Source organism: Palaemon carinicauda, chromosome 26 (assembly GCF_036898095.1).
Source record: "Palaemon carinicauda isolate YSFRI2023 chromosome 26, ASM3689809v2, whole genome shotgun sequence".
NCBI lineage: Eukaryota > Metazoa > Arthropoda > Malacostraca > Decapoda > Palaemonidae > Palaemon > Palaemon carinicauda.
In genome coordinates this window covers 104,725,141-104,743,983 of record NC_090750.1, presented here as the reverse complement: position 1 = coordinate 104,743,983, position 18,843 = coordinate 104,725,141, and the positions used below count along the sequence as shown (strand labels likewise).

The following is an 18,843-nucleotide window of genomic DNA, read 5'->3' as shown; positions in this document are numbered from 1 at the left end:
AATGAGCAGCATGTGCGTTGAGGATTGACTTCCTCGCCTAGAATGAAAATCCATCAAAACCCTGGCCGAGGACTTCTGAGGTTCCTAACCTCACTAATGTGGTGGGCCAAGAGCAGGAGAGGCTCCTCTGCCCAGTTAGAGCCCTCAGAGCATATTTATCTCTTACTAAGAATGTTAGAGGTGCATCTAATTCCTTACAGTGCTCAGTGGAAGATCCGCAAAAGCCCCTTTCAAAGAATGCTTTATCATTCTTCCTGAGGGAAACAATAAGAGAAGCTCACCTCTTGTGTGAGAAGGAGAACTTCGGTCTTTTGAAAGTAAGGGCTCACGAGGTGAGAGCTATCGCTACTTCGCTGGCATATCGTAAGAATATGTCATTTAAGATAGATTATGGACGCAACGTTCTGGAGAAGCAACTCCGTGTTCGCCTCTCAGAGAGGTAAGAGTGGATTATGAAAGGTGTTACACCTTGGGCCCATACGTAGCTATGGCTTCTGTATTAGGCAAAGGAGTTACTACCTCCCCTCAACCTTAACTTTTGTATACCTGTGTTTGGGTTTTGGTTTTTATGGTTGTCTGAGGTCTGTGACTTGTGGTACAGTACCCTCAGTCTAGCTAGGTAGTTTATATCTATTCTGCAAGGTTAGGTGGTTAGTTTGAGTGAGGTTGTAGTTTTTTAAAAAAAGGGGGGCATAGGTAGTGCTGAAGTCTAGTCAAGTTGTTGGTCTCACCCCATTTGACAGACTCGATTGAGTTGTTTCAGCATGACAGGTCTACTCCTGGCTGACACTCCTAAGGGAAAGCGACTCAAGAGGCAGGAACCTTTGAAGTCAGCTACCTTAGCAGGTAAGGAATCAAGGTGTTTTTTCTTCTACAGCTTATTGTTGTTTTCCCAACGATATTAGCTGTCTGTCACCCTCCTCCAAATGTGTGAATCAGCTATATATATATAACTGCCAGGTAAGTTCTATTCATAAAAATGGAGTTTTTATGATAAAACAAAGTTTTATGAATACTTACCTGGCAGTTATATATATATTTTAAGTCCCACCCACCTCCCCTCAGGAGACAGGTCGGGCAAAGATGATCTGAGGAACAGAAAACGGGAATGATTCCAAGTACTACCCTGTAAGGGTTGTTAACCACCTAATCGTACAACCACCACACGGCGGTTGCCGCGAGTTTTTGAAAAATTCTGCCGGACGTCAGAGACTATAGCTATATATATATAACTGCCAGGTAAATATTCATAAAACTTTGTTTTATCATAAAAACTCCATTTCACTGATTTTTTCATAAAGTTTTCTAGATGTTAATTTAGTCTTGTTTGGTAAAGAGCAAAGACATGTGGGATGCTCACTTTATCTCTCTGCACATGAATAGGTAAAAGTTGATAATAAAATTCTGGAGCAACTTTAGATGTACCATCAGTTGCCTGTTCTTAAAACGAATCAAATCTTGAAGGCCCGAAAAGATTGCAGATTTTGGTGTATTTCGTATCCTGTTCCTCCACATAGAACAGAAGGAAAATTTGAAAGGATTTGTCTCCACATCCTCATGTTACTTGGACGGGACATTTGAGATATGGCTGCTTCATTGAGAGACACACTAGTGGACGTTGGAGTGTGGTCGGCATTCGGACACTAGGCAGTCCGCGTGCGACACCTGGCCACGGTCCACAAAGCACTACATATTGGTGTCACGCAGACTGCCTATTGTCTGAATGCCGACCACATTCCAACGTTCACTACAACATAGTAAATTGAGGTGCCAGAACACGACTTGCTTGATTAAACTATTCTATTTACCAAGGCACTTCCCCCAATTTTTGGAGTAGCTAACTTATGAAAGGGGACTTTTTCTCCTCGTTTATATGTTTCGAAAGTTCAAAGTCATTATTTGATGTTTTTATATGTTGCCTCACCTTGCAGTTTTTCTTTTTGTTGGCTACACATCTAGTGTATGACTGTACTGTCATTATCTGTCCCATATATATGATGCATCAACTGTTGCTTGTAAACGAGCATGTGTTCATGTTCACTGTTAATGATGTATACCATTATGGGCTGAAGTTAGCAGAAATACTAAAATTATCATATCAGTTATTAGGATGAGAAAATCTTGAGCACTAAATAAATAATAAAAGATAGAAAGTGAGTTATATTGTCTGTAGGTAATCTGCAATTTTATTAATATCAGTGGTTTGAAAAACTATGAAGTTTTCAAAAGGTATTAAAAAAAAAACTTAGTCTGAAATCTGAGTAATTTAATTTTCCCAGTGGCATTATTCCTAGACGGGCAGTTTTCCCAGTGGCAATTGTCCGTGTATGGAAAATAATGTATGAATTAAGGTACCATATATTTCATAAAATTCATCCCTTATAATTGGGGGTCGTCTTATATAACCGATGGGAAAATCACTCCTTGAATTCCAGGTCATCTTTATTGGTAGGGTATCGTAGGCCTCGATACAGTAGCTGTTAATAAAGGTAACCAAACCATATATACCTACATATTATTGTCATAAGTTCATAATAGATAACCTATTTGAGGAAAAATTCCATAACAATGAAATTATCATTCAACTAAGAAAGTGTAAACATCGAGTTATTCGTGGTGTTGTTCTCAGCCACATTTACTTTTCTCTTTATCTAAGTTTGATAATTTTAATGATAATGTGTATGATGGTGATAATAACATTTAGACTAGCATAATATTAATTCTTCATTAGAAATCCATCATGAATCAAATTATCGTCAGTCCAGTCTCGCACCATCTTCTCTGTCACGTCAAAACTTCTAGCACAAGGACAATTGCTCGATTTCTTGGCTGCTTGCATAACTTTTAATTTAAAACTAGTCTATTACTTTGTTCTTTTTTGCTTGTGGTTCCATTATTGATGTGGGTATAAGTTGATATGAAATTAAACTGGCTTGGAACTGAAGGACAAATATTTTGGAAATGGAATGTACAATTATCTTCCGTAACAGTTTAGAATTATCGTAAATTATCACAGTGTCATTAGCAGTAGTTTGTTATTGTTGACTAAGCGAAAACAAAGTGGTTAAGTAAACTATTTGTAAAAAAAGACATTTACTAAGAGCTCTTAGTATCATTAGTCATCACTTGAATGTGTAAATGCGTTCGTTATGATCGGCGATGAAACGTAAACAAAATAATGATATCTGGTTTAGGCATAATGTTAAGAAAATGCTTGATTTAATGTTCCTTTATTTCATTTATTTTGAAGTTTAAGGAAATAGTAAGTAATTCAACATTAATAATTACAAAATCTTTACATAATCAATACTTGGAAAGATATCTGTTGCTGCAAAAGTTACCTTATACACAGATACATAAACAAAACTTTGGCTTCTGTTTCAGGTAACATGTTTAGGGAAATCATGGTATAGAATTGCTTTTATTTAGTTAATTTTGTATTTTTAAGAATGTGTCATTAAGTACAAGAAACATGATAAAGGAGAAGATAGATGAAATAGTGTGGATGAGAATATTTTTAGAAGGAAGATTTTAGATCGCTTCTGTAGTACCTGCTTAGGTTTTGTTGGCATCAGGGTCTATGAATTATAGTGTTCAATATTGTTCATATCAATTATCAGGAAGAAATATCAATAGAAAAGTATTTTAGATTGAAAATAATTCATCTGCACAGGTCACGTGATTTGATAATCTAAGTTACTTATGAAGAATTAGTTTCATTAGGTATATTCAACACGATGCACTTCTAGTACCGTATGATTTATACAGTTTATATTGAGTAAACTTCCTGGCATTCTGTTCCTCAGGTGTATGAAAGGTTTATGCAATTTTTAGGGCTTACAAGGTATTTATTCCTACACAAGTACAAACCCTTCGCTCTTCACTACGGGATATATGTTTTCAGCATAGCTGGAATCTAGCCATAGATATTTGCAGGAGATATCAATGACCCTAGTTAGGGGTGGTTGACCGGCCACCCTGTTCACACACAAACCCACTGATATAGTTCACTTACGATTTTGGCTCGGTAGAGTAAAGACGTGTTGTCTCGCTCCCATCAATCCTTTATTTACCTGGCCATAAGACTGAATCTTTTGTCTTTGCAGGTGTGTTTGGTGTTAAGGACTGCGATTATGTTTGCCTGGCAGCTCTTCAAGGAGAAGGACACTCCAAAATTATACTATTGTTCTCTAGTCTTGGGTAGTGCCATATCCTCTATACCAATGTCTTCCACTGTCATGGGTTATAGATCATGCTTGAGGGTACACTTGAGCACACTATTCTATCTTGTTTCTCTTCCTCTTGTTTTTTTCAAATATTTATAGTTTATATATGAAAGATTTATTTGTTCCGTAACCGAAATACAAACCACGTTATTTACAAAGGGTATTACTTTTAGCGTAGCTGAAATGGCGAGCCATTAGAATTTAACGAGGGTGTATTACCTCCGCGCTAGTTAGCGGGGGGGGTAGGGGAGTGGTAGCTAGCTACCCCTCCTCCCCCTCACACACAGGTGAATACTCACTTTCACTTTTGGCTCGGACTGTGACAGACGTCTCTGTCTTGGTCCTCGCTTGGCAGCCATTGTCTGTTTTGTCTTTACTTAATCGCTTACTTTTCATTCACTCAATATATATGTAAACATGTTTTCATGTTTGTATATATATTTGAGTATAGAAATAAGTAAGTTTCCTTTTCAGATGTGTGTGTGTAGTGTACGATATCTACGTGGAGGCCTCGGCAGTTAGGCCACCACGGCGTATTTTTATGGGTGGCGATCGAGTTTGACTTATGTCTTTCTCTCTCTCTCTCTCTTGAGGTCGTTCACCCTTTTACTACGTGTTACTACGCCCTTGTAGCCTAGCTTCCTTTCCGTGTGGGGGGTTGCTACGCCGTACGTTTGTCTCAATTAGTTATGAATCTAATTGTAGTTGTTTTTTGTTTTTCAGCTTGTAGAACGATTCCTTTCGGGGTGTTCGTTCTTTCTTTAGTGTTCATTCATTTTTAAATTACATAATTACATAGTTACATAATTATAATTGTTATAATTCTGTTTTGGTTACAGCTCTCCTTCCGCGAGTGTAAGTGGTTGTGAGGGTACGTGCCTGTTGTGTAATTCTTGTTCCTTTCCCTCGGGATTCCTCTTCGGAGCCTTCCCGGGGGAATGAATGTGTACTAATATTATTTGTTTTATTTTTTTACAGTTACCGATCTAGTTCGTTTCTGTAATATAGCAACGGTGTGAGCTGTCTGGTTGAGTCCTGGGGATTCGGCTGTTGCTGCCTCCCCACTTGTATTTTCGTCAGGGGCGTGTCTCCTTCTACTGGTAGTACTCCCGTGACGACGGACAGCTCTCCAGTTCATTTTAGAACACTCAGGAGGCTTGCCTCCTTGGGCGGATAACTTTCCTTCCGAGGGAAGTTTTTCCTGTCCAGGCTTGAGTTTTTCCCCTTTTGGGGGGCTCTTCTCTTGCCTTTTTTTCGTGCGACTATGCTCTTGGTGCTGAGCGGTCGCACCTGCAGTTTCGCTCAAGGGGCTGGGCAACTGCAGGAGCTCCTCTTCGGAGGATTGCTCCTTTTAGGTCACTGGCTGACCAGTCTCTTCCACGAAGTGTTTCTCTTTCGTTCGCGAGAGAGTACACTCATAGAGACTCCTCTTCGGAGGTTTCTTCTGTTGCTGTTGCTGTTGGCCTCCCTCGCCGTAAGGCCCACCGTCCGCCTCGTCGTAAGGGCCTCTCATCTCCCTATAAGGGTGCTTGAGGCGCCTTTTTGGATCTCCGCTTGCAGCCTACAACTCCTTTTTCTCGATCTTCCGCCTTGGTGCAGATGGACAGCAGTCTGATCTCGTCTTCCGACGGGCAACGGTCTTCCCGACGGACAACGGTCTTCCCGACGGACAGCGGTCTTCCGACGGACATCAGTCTCCCGGCGGACAACGATCCCTTCGGGGCAAAGGGTTGCCCCCACGGGGGTTCTTCCCTTGCGTGTCAGGGTTTCCCTGCGCGCTCTTCTGCTCATCAGCGCTCTCCTGTTCATCAGCGCTTTCAAGATGATCTTCCCTGCGGTTCCTGTTGGTTCCTGTTACGCGCCCTGTGCGCCCACGTTCGCCCTCGCGATCTAGAACTTCGGTTCAGGTCGGGGTCAAGGACTCTTCTTCTTTGCGCAGGCTTCCACGCGTAGCCTTCTGCTCTCGTCAGCGATCATCAGCGATCATCAGCTCGCCAGCGATCTCCGGATCGCCCACGTGTGTTACAGCCGGCACGCCAACGTTCTCCAACACTTCTGAAGGAACATGGTTCGCCAGCTACTAGCTCACCTGCGCATGCTGATCGCCATCGCGCGACCCTCAACTGCGGATGCTGATCGCCATCGCGCGACCCTCAACTGCGGATGCTGATCGCCATCGCGCGACCCTCAACTGCGGATGCTGATCGCCATCGCGCGACCCTCACCTGCGGATGCTGATCGCCATCGCGCGACCCTCACCTGCGGATGCTGATCGCCATCGCGCGACCCTCAACTGCGGATGCTGATCGCCATCGCGCGACCCGCAACTGCGGATGCTGATCGCCATCGCGCGACCGCACACCTGCGGATGCTGATCACCCTCGCTCAACCCTGCGCATGCTGATCGCCATCGCGCGACCCTCACCTGCAGATGCTGATCGCCATCGCGCGACCCTCACCTGCAGATGCTGATCGCCATCGCGCGACCCTCAACTGCGCATGCTGATCGCCATCGCGCGACACCTGCATGCTGATCACCATCACGCGACCCTGCGCATGCTGATCACCATCGCGCGACCCTGCGCATACTGATCACCATCGCGCGACTCGGCGCATGCTGATCACTGCTCGCGATCGCTCACCTTCGCATACTGCTCGCCAACGCACGATCGCTCACCTGCGCATACTGCTCGACCATCGCGTCGGCATAACACAACGCGCCATCGCCAACCTGCGCGTTAGCGCTCACCAGCTCACCACCGATCGCTTGTTGATCCATATCGCCAGCGGTCCTCCTCGCCCACGCGGCAGCGCGTTTCCTCGCCATCGCGCTAACGCTTGCGTTCGCCGCCTCGGACTCGCTCTCATCCACCTGCCCACCCTCACGACCGCTCGCCCGCGCGACCGCTCGCCCGCTGCCCGCGCGACCGCTCGCCCGTGCAACCGCGCGACCGCTCGCCCGTGCAACCGCGCGACCGCTCGCCCGTGCAACCGCACGACCACTCGCCCACGTGCCTGCACGTCTACGCTCATGCTCTCCAATGTTCGCCCACGCGCGAACCAACGGTTTTTTCCATCGCGCAGACGGATGGTGTTCCGTCGCGCGAACCTACAGTGTATCTTCGCACAAATGTCGGCTTATTTCTTGCAGTATCCATTGCTCGTCTATGGGTTATCGCTCGCCGACCACCAGGAATTCCCGTCGCGCGAGCTCCAGGGCAATTGCGACCACGATTCCCAATGGGGTTTTCGCAGCATGACCAGCCTGGCGAGTTCTTCTGGAGCGTATTTCCAGAACACTGCCTCACCCCGTAAACACAGAGCATGGCACTTGCAAGAATAGGAGAAACTTAAGGGAGATCTGAGCAACACTCCTCTATTCCTGAACCTGGGTTAGCCCTTCCCCGTCATTCCCTGGAAGGATTTTTGGCGGGGGGGGCTTTCCGTTCGAGATTTCTCCATCGGACAAGGGGTGACTGCTTACCTCTTCCTCTGGGAGCTTACCAGGTTCTTTCCCTCCTCGGTTATGGCCCGAGGTTTGGTTCAAGGAAGCTACAGGAAGATCAAGGGTACTTTCCTCCTCTCGAGCTCAGGCACCTTGGCCTTTCGTCGTTAAGTATCTAACTTGCGGACAAGCTCGATGTTGTACCATCTGGACGCGCTGACTGAGGGCTTCCTTCGGGTGTCTCATCTGTGGAGGTCGACGACCTCAGACACCCTTCCATCCTTGAGAAGAGTTTGTTTGTGCCCAAGGACAGAGACTTAGACAGCTGCTGTGCGGAGTAAATCGACTTCCGGTTTCACTCCTCCAAGGCGCTTTCTTCCAGACTCTGCAGGGCTCCAGCGCCCTTTTCTTTCAACCACGTCGGCCTAAGTTATCGGCTACGACAACTGGGACAAGGTGTCCAATTGCAGTTTCCTCCTGTCAGGAACAGATGGCACGGGAGACTCCCCCGGGGGGGCATAGTCCTAAAAGGAGTTCACGAACTCTAGGATTGCAGGTTTTTCGCTGGGAGGATGCTTAAGGTTACTCATCCGAATGACAGCTTCCCGATGCCCATTCCCGCACAATCTCTGTGAGTAGCCAAGGATATCGCGCCTGCCGTCTCTGTCAGCGAATTCAGTGTCTCTGAACCTCTATGCCATAGCGTCAGCAGAGTTGCCCGGTTGGGCAGAATGATCCATACCTTAGGCGAAGGTCTTCCTTAGGATCATCGACGGCTTCACCCCCGGCCCCCTCAGTCGATCCTTTCTTGTAAGGAAGGATCTGAGAGGGGATGTCCATAGTCGACCTCTCAGCCCTGATCAAGTTTGTCGAACAAACTTCGGCCAGCGTAGACCAGCAGAATCGATCAGACTGGTAACGAGGCGACAGGACTCCTTAAACCCTGGATCGGAAGGACGGGTACTTTCAGTTTCCATTCCATCCATCTTCCAGGGTGCTCGTCGAATTCAGCCTAGACTGCAAGTATTCCTGCTTATGATGCAGTGTGGCTATCCCGCCGTGGCATAGCAGGTTTGTTTCCCCAGAGAACTCTCCCTGCCTTCCTCTTGGCCGCTCAGGTGCAGGCTTCCGCCTCCTCTGCTGTTTGGAGGGCTGGTCAACTCCGGTAGGCTCGGGTTTCGACCTTCTTCAGCGCCGGGACAAGCTTCCGGATGCTTACCATGAGTGTGGGCTCATGGTATTTTGCTTGGAGCCTTCTCTTCCTCTGCCTCAACATCTGGAGTATCTGGCCATGATATTGATGTCAACCGCCTTACCACATTGGAAACCCCGCTTCTCGTCCGTCCAGCGAGGTTAAGCAACGTCGGTACTTGGATGGGTGACCACCTGGGGACGCCAGATTCTGTTACCACATCCTCCGAGCCTTCCTTTCGGTTGACTGTGGCAAGACTGAGGAGAGTCGCAGTACCTGTTCTCAGTCAAGCAGAGCTTTCAGCCCTACCTTGGAACGTTTCCTAGTTCTTCTTTCCTCATTGACCCGTCTATTGACGCCTCAGGATAAGTTCCATGTGGGGCGATCCAAGTTCCGGTGGCTTCAGGCAATGTTTAACCGGACTCCCTGGCCCTATGGGACCAGCGGAACTATTAGACCTGCAATGGGTGTTGACCTATGGAGCCTCTTGATGGTAGTGGATATTCTCGTCCTTTCCCCACATTCTTGATGCGGTTCTCGGACTCGTCAAAGGAAAGGGGGGGGGGCATGTTCCGGTCCAGGCCTATGGTCAAGACCTGAAGGATACCTCTCCATCATTCAGGCAGGCTTAGGGGCCTTAGTCTGACCCCTCTTCAGATCCTACAGCTCCTGCCGAGTCGCCCCGTTGCGCGTCGACTTCATTCTAACCAGCAGGGGACGCATTTTCACACCTTCACATCTTGCAGTAGAGATACCGGGATGATTGAGATTCTCTCAATACCACCATCGGCTCTCTCATTCCAGGCAGGGGAATGTTTCTCTCAGACTATCCGAGCAGAGCCTCATAGAGAGAGTGTACCTAGGGGTCTTTGACCTTGGGTAACCAGCAAGTGCTGGTCTGGGGGACCTGATCGCGACAGCTTGGAACCTCAAGCTTCCGCTAGTCTTCCCCCCAGTCTCAGACCCCGAGACTCTGGCAAGATGCATTCCGGTGATGGTGGGACAACTTCGACGCCTGCGTCTTCCCTCCTTTTTGTCTGCGGACAATGGGTCTCAACAAGACCAGGTTGTCTGTCAACCTTTCAATGGGAGAGCTCCACTGGGACTATGCGCAGAACGGTTTCTGGACCCTCTGCTTCCCCTGACGGAACTCCCGGGAGAGCTTCTCCCACGGCGCAGACTACTCAAGCAACCACACTGCGACATCTCTCCCGAACCGGGGCGTCACTTCGGCTTCATGCCTGGAGACACTACGCTTCCTCCTCTAGAAGAGACAACCCGCTACAGTCGCGGTACGGAGGTCGCGTCATCTGCGATAGTCATCCACAGGGGTCTCCCAGGCAAAGTGAAGAGTCTAAGGTGGTTGGTGCCGTGGGAGATATACCTCTTCCCTTGAGGCCTCTTCTCCAGCAATAACGGTCTTATTGCCTTTCGGCGGGAGGAAACTCCTTTCCGCTCTCGGCAATGAAGCCTGTCGCTCAGCCTTTCCCTGACCTTCAGGCTTAAAGGAATAACTTTTTCCTGCCCGCTGGATCTATCCTCGCTCATGCGAAGCTACGATCGTCCCTGCCCTAGTCGGAGGAAGACCTCCAACTTGGAGCATGGCTCGGACTTTTAGTCCTTTAAGAGATCTTCTCAAGACCCTTTTACGACAGGCCTCGGATTGTATTCCGCCTTGGGTCTTCTGCTCACTCTAGCCACGGCCAGTGTGTAAGCAATCTTCTTGGTCTCTTACTACTCCCCCCCTTTCTAAGGAAGAGGGGAAGGTAACATTCAGGCTCGCTCCTGAGTTGTTGGCTAGACTCAGAATCTGAGGGTCCCGGCCCTTCGGTCCGATTCATTCAAGATTTCGAGTCTCCATTCTGTGTCTGATGTCCCAAGACCTTCTCTTTCTTGCCAGTAAGGAATCGAGAGGTTAGCGCTGGGAACAGCTGCAGTTTGTCCTCAGTTGCAGCCGATTTGGGAACACAAGGAGGACATGGGGGGAGAGTCACCAGTATACCTCTTCAGCCCGGACTCAAGGACATTCATCTCGACCTGTCTTCAGACCCTCCCCCGTCACGTCGCCCTACAGCACGATGTTGGATACATCGCAACGTCCCTCGCCTTCGAGTAATACTACTCTGTGACGCAGGTGCTACAAGCTGGAGTCTGGAAGCGTCTGATGACCTTCGCAGCCCGCTTCCTGCAGGGCGTGACCCACAGGAGTCTCGATACGTTTTCTATCGCTCTGTGGTGGCTACACAACAGCTGGTCTAACCTCAGGCTCCTTTTTGGACAGGTAGCAGAAGGTTGAGGGCATTGTTATCAGGTTTTAGTCCGCATGAACGAAAGAAGTATGTCTGGCCCTTACTTCTTTCTTCATCATCCCCTCTACGGGGAAGCAGCATCCTGGTCTCTGCATAGCTGACCTCGAACCTCTGCAGGTAAACCATGCTTCCTTGTGTTCCGAGTATTGAGTCAATACTGTCGCGTCCCCCATACCCTGACGAGGTGGTATTGGGAACGTCCTAACCCAGAGTTCCTTCTGGAACTCCAGGTCAACTGCCTAGGACGGGTCACACTTCTTCCTTCACACACAAGCTTACGTAGGCCACATGGTTCCTTGCGGAGCAAGGAACTTGTGAGGTGCAGGGACTCCTTTTCTCGAGTGCGACTCACTCGGATTCTGAGTCCCCGGGTAAAGCCAAAGCCAGTATGGCTGGGGACTTTCCACCCTTCCTAAGGGATAAGTCACCCTTTGTAAATAGCGTGGTTTGTATTTCGGTTACGGAACAAATGACAAATTCGAAGATAATTTGTATTTTTCCTAACCATACAAACCTTAGCTATTTACACATATTTGCCCGCCAGCCCTGTCCCCCAAGACAAGTCCTACCTCTAAGTGAAAGTGAGTATTCACCTGTGTGTGAGGGGGAGGAGGGGTAGCTAGCTACCACTCCCCTACCCCCCCCCCCCCGCTAACTAGCGCGGGGGTAATACACCCTCGTTAAATTCTAATGGCTCGCCATTTCAGCTACGCTAAAAGTAATACCCTTTGTAAATAGCTAAGGTTTGTATGGTTAGGAAAAATACAAATTATCTTCGAATTTGTCATTTTATTATTGTTCTTAAAGTTCTCTTGTAGTTTTTCCTTCTTTCCTTTCCTCACTGGGCTATTTTCCCTGTTGGAGCCCTTGAGCTTATAGCATCCCACTTTTCCAACTAGGGATGTAGCTTAGCAAGTAATAATGATAATAGTGGGCCGCCCTTGCAGCCTGTTTATGTCTGTTAAGGAGACGGATCCTCACTGATTTTGCCCTGCATTCAGGCTTCTCTCTGTGGCGAGTGTCGGGAGTGGTCATCCTCCCAGTGGGAGCGGTAGAGTAGGCAGTAAGCAGCCGAAGTACTCTAAAAGTGATTCTTCTCCTCCGAGGTTGAAGAAATCCTGACTTCTTTTCCTGGCATCTTGTACTCTCCCTGCTGACTGCTCGTTTGACTTTCTCTGGAGGATGGCCAAGCAAGAATGATGACCATTTAACTCATGGACAAACCTCGTAGCAAAGCCATAGCGCCTACCACCCGTGTGGAATCTAGCTCTCTCATGCTTTGCGTCATTTGTGGCCTTACTTGGGACTACCAGGTTCACCCACAAAGGAACAGCTTTTGGAGGTTTTGAAGGAGTGCACAGCTGCCTCCGCATCGTGGCCCGACCCTGAAGACCGTTTTCCTTTTTGCCCTTGCCTCTGCTAAAAGGATCAGTGAATTGCATGATCTTTCCTAGGATGCCCATTCAAGGTGTTGGGGCCAGGTAACACTTGGCGTCATCCCTAAGTTTGTAGCTAAGACTCGGAATCCAGTTGTAGCGGTGTCTAGTTTCGGGCCCTTCCGGATTTCAAGTCTTTGTGATGTAACCGATGATTCTGATCAGTTGTTACTGTGTCCTGTGAGAGCACTTCAGTGCTTCCTCAAGCGCACATCTGGAGCACGCCCGCATGTCATATGACTGTTTTTAGCATGGGCAGGATCAAGAGCAGAATCACAAAGGACACGAACTCTGTATGGATTCCACAGGCCACTGACTTTGCGCTTAATGGCAACTCTCCTCAACAAGAACGTAGACCCAGAGCTCATGACGTTAGGGGCATAAGTACGTCCCTAGCGTTTAAGAGAAACTTCTCTGCGGTGCAGATACTCCAAGTGAGCGTCTGGTAAAGGCAGACAACCTTCACCTCCCACTATCTGCAGAATGTATCCCATAGAGGCCGCTCAAGAAATGGTTTAAGGTAGCTCAGCTCCCTTACAGGACAAGTAGCAGTCGGTGGAGGGCAGTCTTTACCTGGTTATAGTCTGTGATGAGTGGATAGAATGACTGGCCTTTCTTCCTTCATCTTCCCCTCTTGGGTCATAGCATCTGGAGGATTCTGCAAGCTGTCTTACCCCTGACTGCAGGTAAGAAGCCTCACCCTTGTATAGTCTAGAATATGTTCTATACTTTATGTCCCCCTCCCTTCGAGTGGGAGACAGGTAATGTCTAGGGTCAAGTATGAAAACATGTTCAACACTATATTCTTACCTGTTCAAGTCACAGTGCTTGTTTTCCACTCATTCACCATGGTTGCCTAGGCAGTCAACTGTACAGCTTATCAGACTGAGAGTTCACGAGGTGTCAGGGTACTTCTCTCACACTCTAATGATCTCAGAGTCAAGTTTCCCAACTAGTTTAGATTTGGACTTTCACCCACCTAAGAGTGGGTCTTCTTAGTAAAGAGCGAAGTCATTTGTATTTTTCCTAACTACAAACTGGGTGAGTGTGAGAGCTATTCTACCCCCTGCTAACTAGCGAAGGGTCATTGACACCTTGCGTACAAGTTTATGGCTCGATTCCAGCTACGCTTAATACATATATCCCATAGTAAAGAGTTCAGGTTTGTATAGTTAGGAAAAATACAAATTACTTCCAAATGTGTAATTTTTATAACATTAATAAGCAGAATACATTTAGGTTTTTCTGAAATTTTGCATTTAATAATGTTCCTGTTTTGATTTTTGGAATTAACTGTCCTTGAATGAATCCATTATATCTGAAATAAACAATCTGATTTTTTGGTTCCACTCAGCTAAAAGGTTTTGTAGCAATTAGATAACTTTTTGGTCTCAAGTTCATAGATAAATTATTTTTGTATCCATTTTTTCATCTTTTAGCTTAATTTTGCTAAGATCCTATGAAAGGTGTTCTGCTTGTTAATAATTCTAGTAGGGTTTGAAAATGTACATATACTGCAGAAGTGGCAAGATTCAGTTCCAATTGAAAATGTCTGTTTCTAGTGAATTGTTTTTGTAAGATTATAATGTGTGTTCATGTGAACAAATCAGACAACTTACTGATATCACAAAGTGTCAATATCAGGACAATTCAGAGTCCTGCAGAGAAACACTCATGGTCTTTCAGGATTAGTTCATATGGAGTAAGGTTACAAAAAGTGTTGGTTGAATAGCTACTAGTATCATGAATGGAGGATCTGTTTGATAATATCCGAAATCCTCTTCAGGCCGACAGATTTTCTTGGTTCTGTACGTCTTCCTGGAATGAAAATATTCTTGCTTATTTGCTTAGCAGAAGGGAGAGGATTCTTTATTACAGACTGGCTTCTATTAATGTATAATTGCAAGGATGTGTAGAATCTAAGACGTCCTTCATATTTGGATTTTTAAACTACATATTTCCCACATCTGAAGTAGTGTGTTTGACAACAAACGTGTTTGTGTTGCAGATGTGCTATATTTTCCAGTTATCTCGAAACCTGAGAGTGCTTCCTTCTTGTTTAATTTATCATCCATTTTGGGGTTTAGTCTCCTTTATAGAAGTTTTTTAAGAGGACCTACTAAACTTTTAGAAAGCCCATCATTGAAGAAACACATGCTTGAAACTTTTTACTCTTTTAGTACTGTCTTTTACTCCAGGTGAAATTATTGTCTTCAAGGAAGATTCATTCCACAGAAATGTGAACAGTTTAACATTTAAAGTAATTGCATTAGTATTCTGTAATAATTTGGAATACAATTTAGGAATTGTGTGACATTGGCAATTTGTGAGTACAGTTTTCCAGAGTTTTTTTTTTTACATTGATGTTACAATGTTTTTTTCTCTGGTTTTTAATCTGACCTCACAAATTGCCAATGTCATAACAATTCTGAGGAAACCTTTGCAGTACATTTTGTGCTGGAGTACAATTGATAATGAAGAAATCTTTGTAGGTCTTTGACAATTTATTCATAGGAAGAAAGACTGCAATAATGTTGGATATATCGTCAACGTTGGCTCACCATTAGGAACATTTAAGGAGATAACGTACAAAATCCTTTACAAGTCAAAAGATTCCTGTCCCTTTACAAGTCAAAAGAGATTCCTGTAGTCTATTATGTATTTCCAGAATGGCAGTGCATTCTTGTCGACTGTCCCAAGTAGCAAGTACAGGTTCATTCCTCAGGGAGTAATCTCTATATCCTTATAAACGTATCTATATCTCTTTAATTACTGGTAGATATAGAATTTAAGAAATCCTTTGTCATTGGATTTGTGTGATAAAGATGTAGTCTTCCCCCCTCTGAAGTGTTGTTTTGAACATCGGACATGTTTTTCTACTACTGTTATGAAATAGATTGTCATTTTCTCCGATCAGGTAACATAGTTTTATACACAGAGAGATTAGTATTTGTACTTTAAAACCTGAGAGCACATCCATTATATTTCAACTTCTAATGTGGAATTTTAATCTCGTCCAAAGAAGTTTTCCGAGAGAAGCTATAAAACTTTTATGTAAGTCACTTAAAACCGTCTTTCATATTAGTTTTCTATCGCAGATCGATGGATTAACCTCAAGGATAATTCTTGAAAGAGGATTGGGATCCTCTCAAGACTTCCAAATTTCTGGCAAGAATACAAAACCCAGGTAGTTGTGTCAAGATGACTATTCCCCCACTTAGTATCCTGTCACTGATCAACTATGGCTATTTAAAAGAAAATGCTTTCCAGTGCACAGTTGGAAACTCTTAGTTATACTTAGGTTTTGTCATGGAGTCTTTTGTGATTTCAAAAGAATTTGAAGGCCTCTTTTGTCGCAAGTATTCAGTTGGTATTCTGACTCGTCGGCATCAAATAAGGTTTCCATCGCTTGAGGTTAGCTTTATCTCTGCTTTATCCAAGCATATGAAGAAGTTACACATTGGTATTAAAGCTAAACATTTAAAATATTTGTTTTTTGTGCAAATTACTCTCAAAGTGTTGAATTGCAAAAGCAAGATATATTGAAGTGTTGGTCAACACCCTTCACAGTCTTGAGGATGTAATACTTCTGCAGTTTGTTATGATGATTTTTAATTGTTTCTGCAATAAGGGGAAGGTTAACTATTCCACAAACTATAAACAACATGGTATTTAGGGCTGCTTTCTGTCGTGTCAAGGTTTGTGCTATTCTGTACGTGACCTCGTGGCTTAACATCCAGACGTCGTTTACTTATGGACTTACTTAATAGATGATCCAAGATAACCAAAGATTTTATCCCTCTTACAAGTTCCAGATACCAGCAACGTAGTTGTCCTATTTTGAGTGATCTTGATAAATTTAGATCTTACCACCCAATTCCATATGTCGGTTTAAATCCTTCCACTTTATATGAGAGTTCTTCATTTATTTCCATCCTGGATTAAGAAACAGGTTTATTTGAAAATTATATAATCCTGGAAATTGAATGTTGCCTCTCACTAAGAATTCAGGCAAAATGATGAAGCCAAAGGTTTAATTTGTGGAAATAGCACACTTTCCATTAAAGAGGTAGTTTTGGTGCAAGTAGATTGTTGTAACCACACAATTTACAATACACAACATATTTCTATGCATATCCCAGTGATAAAGTATCAATTTAGATAAAGTATTCATGAAAGTATTTTATCTCAGAAATCGTATAATGTTTAACTCAGGTAATTTTTCTTAGTTTTGTACCCGATTATAAATTATATTCTTATGTAATTTTCTATGGTATGAACAGGTTTAATCTCTAAAGTTATTTGATATACTGTATATGTATCTAAATGTTTAGACTTCAATTTATTACCAGAACTTTTTTTTATCATGTTAATATTCACATGCACTTGAATTCAACGTAGATATAACAGTCTTAAAAGTGTAAATATGATTTGTAGACTAGGTCCTTTTGTCACAAAATAGTTTCATAAATTAATGACCTTGGCCACTCCTGCAGTATAGTACAACTTAGTTTATATTTAAGTTGAAAAGGATGTATGATTTTATACTGAATGTGATGGAATTACTGTTGGAGAACTTTGATGTTTGCATTCATACTTCTTTTGACATAAGTCTGGTATCCATTTTCTTGTTTAATAGGAAGACCTCTTCAAGATGTTGCTTATGGAATAAGTCTTTTTTTATCATCTTGAATTTAAAGATTTTGTTGCGTAGCATTAGGTGAAGTATTTGAAGTACTTTCTTTCGGTTGTGTTTTATGTTCGTAATTCTTGACCGTATATTTGCAATAGGAGATATTTTTGGTCGTTATAAAGATTATTTTTATGTTATAGGTGAAAATAGGTAATAGAAAGTCAATTCATTTTTGTGAATTACTGTAAGGGCAATTAAATTAAAAAACACAATTAACTTTTTGATAAGAAAGCAGAGTTAGTAGAAGCTTAGATAAAGGGACAGTATTTAATTAAAAAGGTTTGATAGCAAAGCTTGTGTGTTTATGTAGTAGATATTTAAGAAGGCATTATGACAATGTTTAATCCTGTTGTACTTTGGCTTTTTAAATTAAAGCATTATAATTGTTGACATCTTTAGAATGTCCTGGTGAAGTGTAGGTAAAGTTATATTAGGCTTGTTTTCCCTCTTATTTTAGAGCTGGGTTTAGAGCATATTTCTTGCACTGTATAAGATCACCCATAGTTTCAGACTTAGATCAGACTTCTGTCAAAATAAGGTTGATTTTATAATGTTTGTTCCAGACATATGTCAAACTAAGGTTAATTTTTGTAATGTTTGTTCCAGACATATGTCAAAATAAGGTTAAATTTTGTAATGTTTGTTCCAGACTTATGTCAAAATAAGGTTAGTTTTGTAATATTTGTTCCAGACATATGTCAAAAGAAGGTTAATTTTGTAATGTTTGTTCCAGACTGATGCCAAAATAAGGTTAATTTTGTAATGTTTATTCTAGACATATGTCAAAATAAGGTTAAATTTTGTAATGTTCGTTCCATACTTACGTCAAAATAATGTTAATTTTTTAACGTTTTAACCTTACTGTATTCTTGTATCTAATCTTCCAGGTGTAATTTGTTACTGGAAAAGTTTTAATCAATAAAGGCCACCACCCCTTGGGGCTGATCTCATTTTTATGGCACTTGTCCAGTCTCCCCTGCTGCCTCGCCACCGGAAACCACGTAGAATCCCTGAACGGTCCCTGGCTCCCTCCTGTGATTGGTGACGCTGTCTTTCTCATCTTAATGGAGAGTCTAAATGGTAAGTGAAAACTGGTTGTTTACTGGATCGGTTTATCGCTGGGTCGTCTTCCAGTTGGTTCATTTTGGCTCGGATACTATGTATTTTAAATAGCTTGATACTTAAAATGTGGAATATTTATAACTTGAAACCATGCTGCTGGCATTTTTGTTTTATTGATAGAGTTATTTATTAGCTTTTGCTAAATTCTCCAAGGTGTTTTGAAATATCACAGAACCCAAGATAGTCTGGCATTGGAGGTCTTAAGAGAAATCTTCTTGAGTCCCAGTTGTAACTTAACAAAGAGTTGTATTTTTGAAGTTCTACTTGGCTAACACCACAGCCAAATTTCCTTTTAGAATTATGACTGACGAGGAAACAAATGGCTTTAGTTTTTAAATTTTTAAAATGACCTAAGAAAACCCTTGACTGTTGTTTAGAATTCCATATGAAGAAAGGTTCCTGATTTCATTGTAACTGATA

At 43.6% G+C, this 18,843-nt stretch overlaps 1 long non-coding RNA gene across 1 annotated transcript in view; it reads left to right on the top strand.

The window, feature by feature from the left end:
- LOC137619754 (uncharacterized) overlaps nt 1–18,238 on the top strand; it is a 315,346-nt gene extending 297,108 nt beyond the window's left edge. The window contains exon 2 of the long non-coding RNA XR_011039974.1: nt 17,840–18,238. This is a non-coding gene — a long non-coding RNA (uncharacterized lncRNA). The remainder of the gene's footprint in view (nt 1–17,839) is intronic.
- The last annotated feature ends 605 nt before the right edge of the window (nt 18,239–18,843 follow it).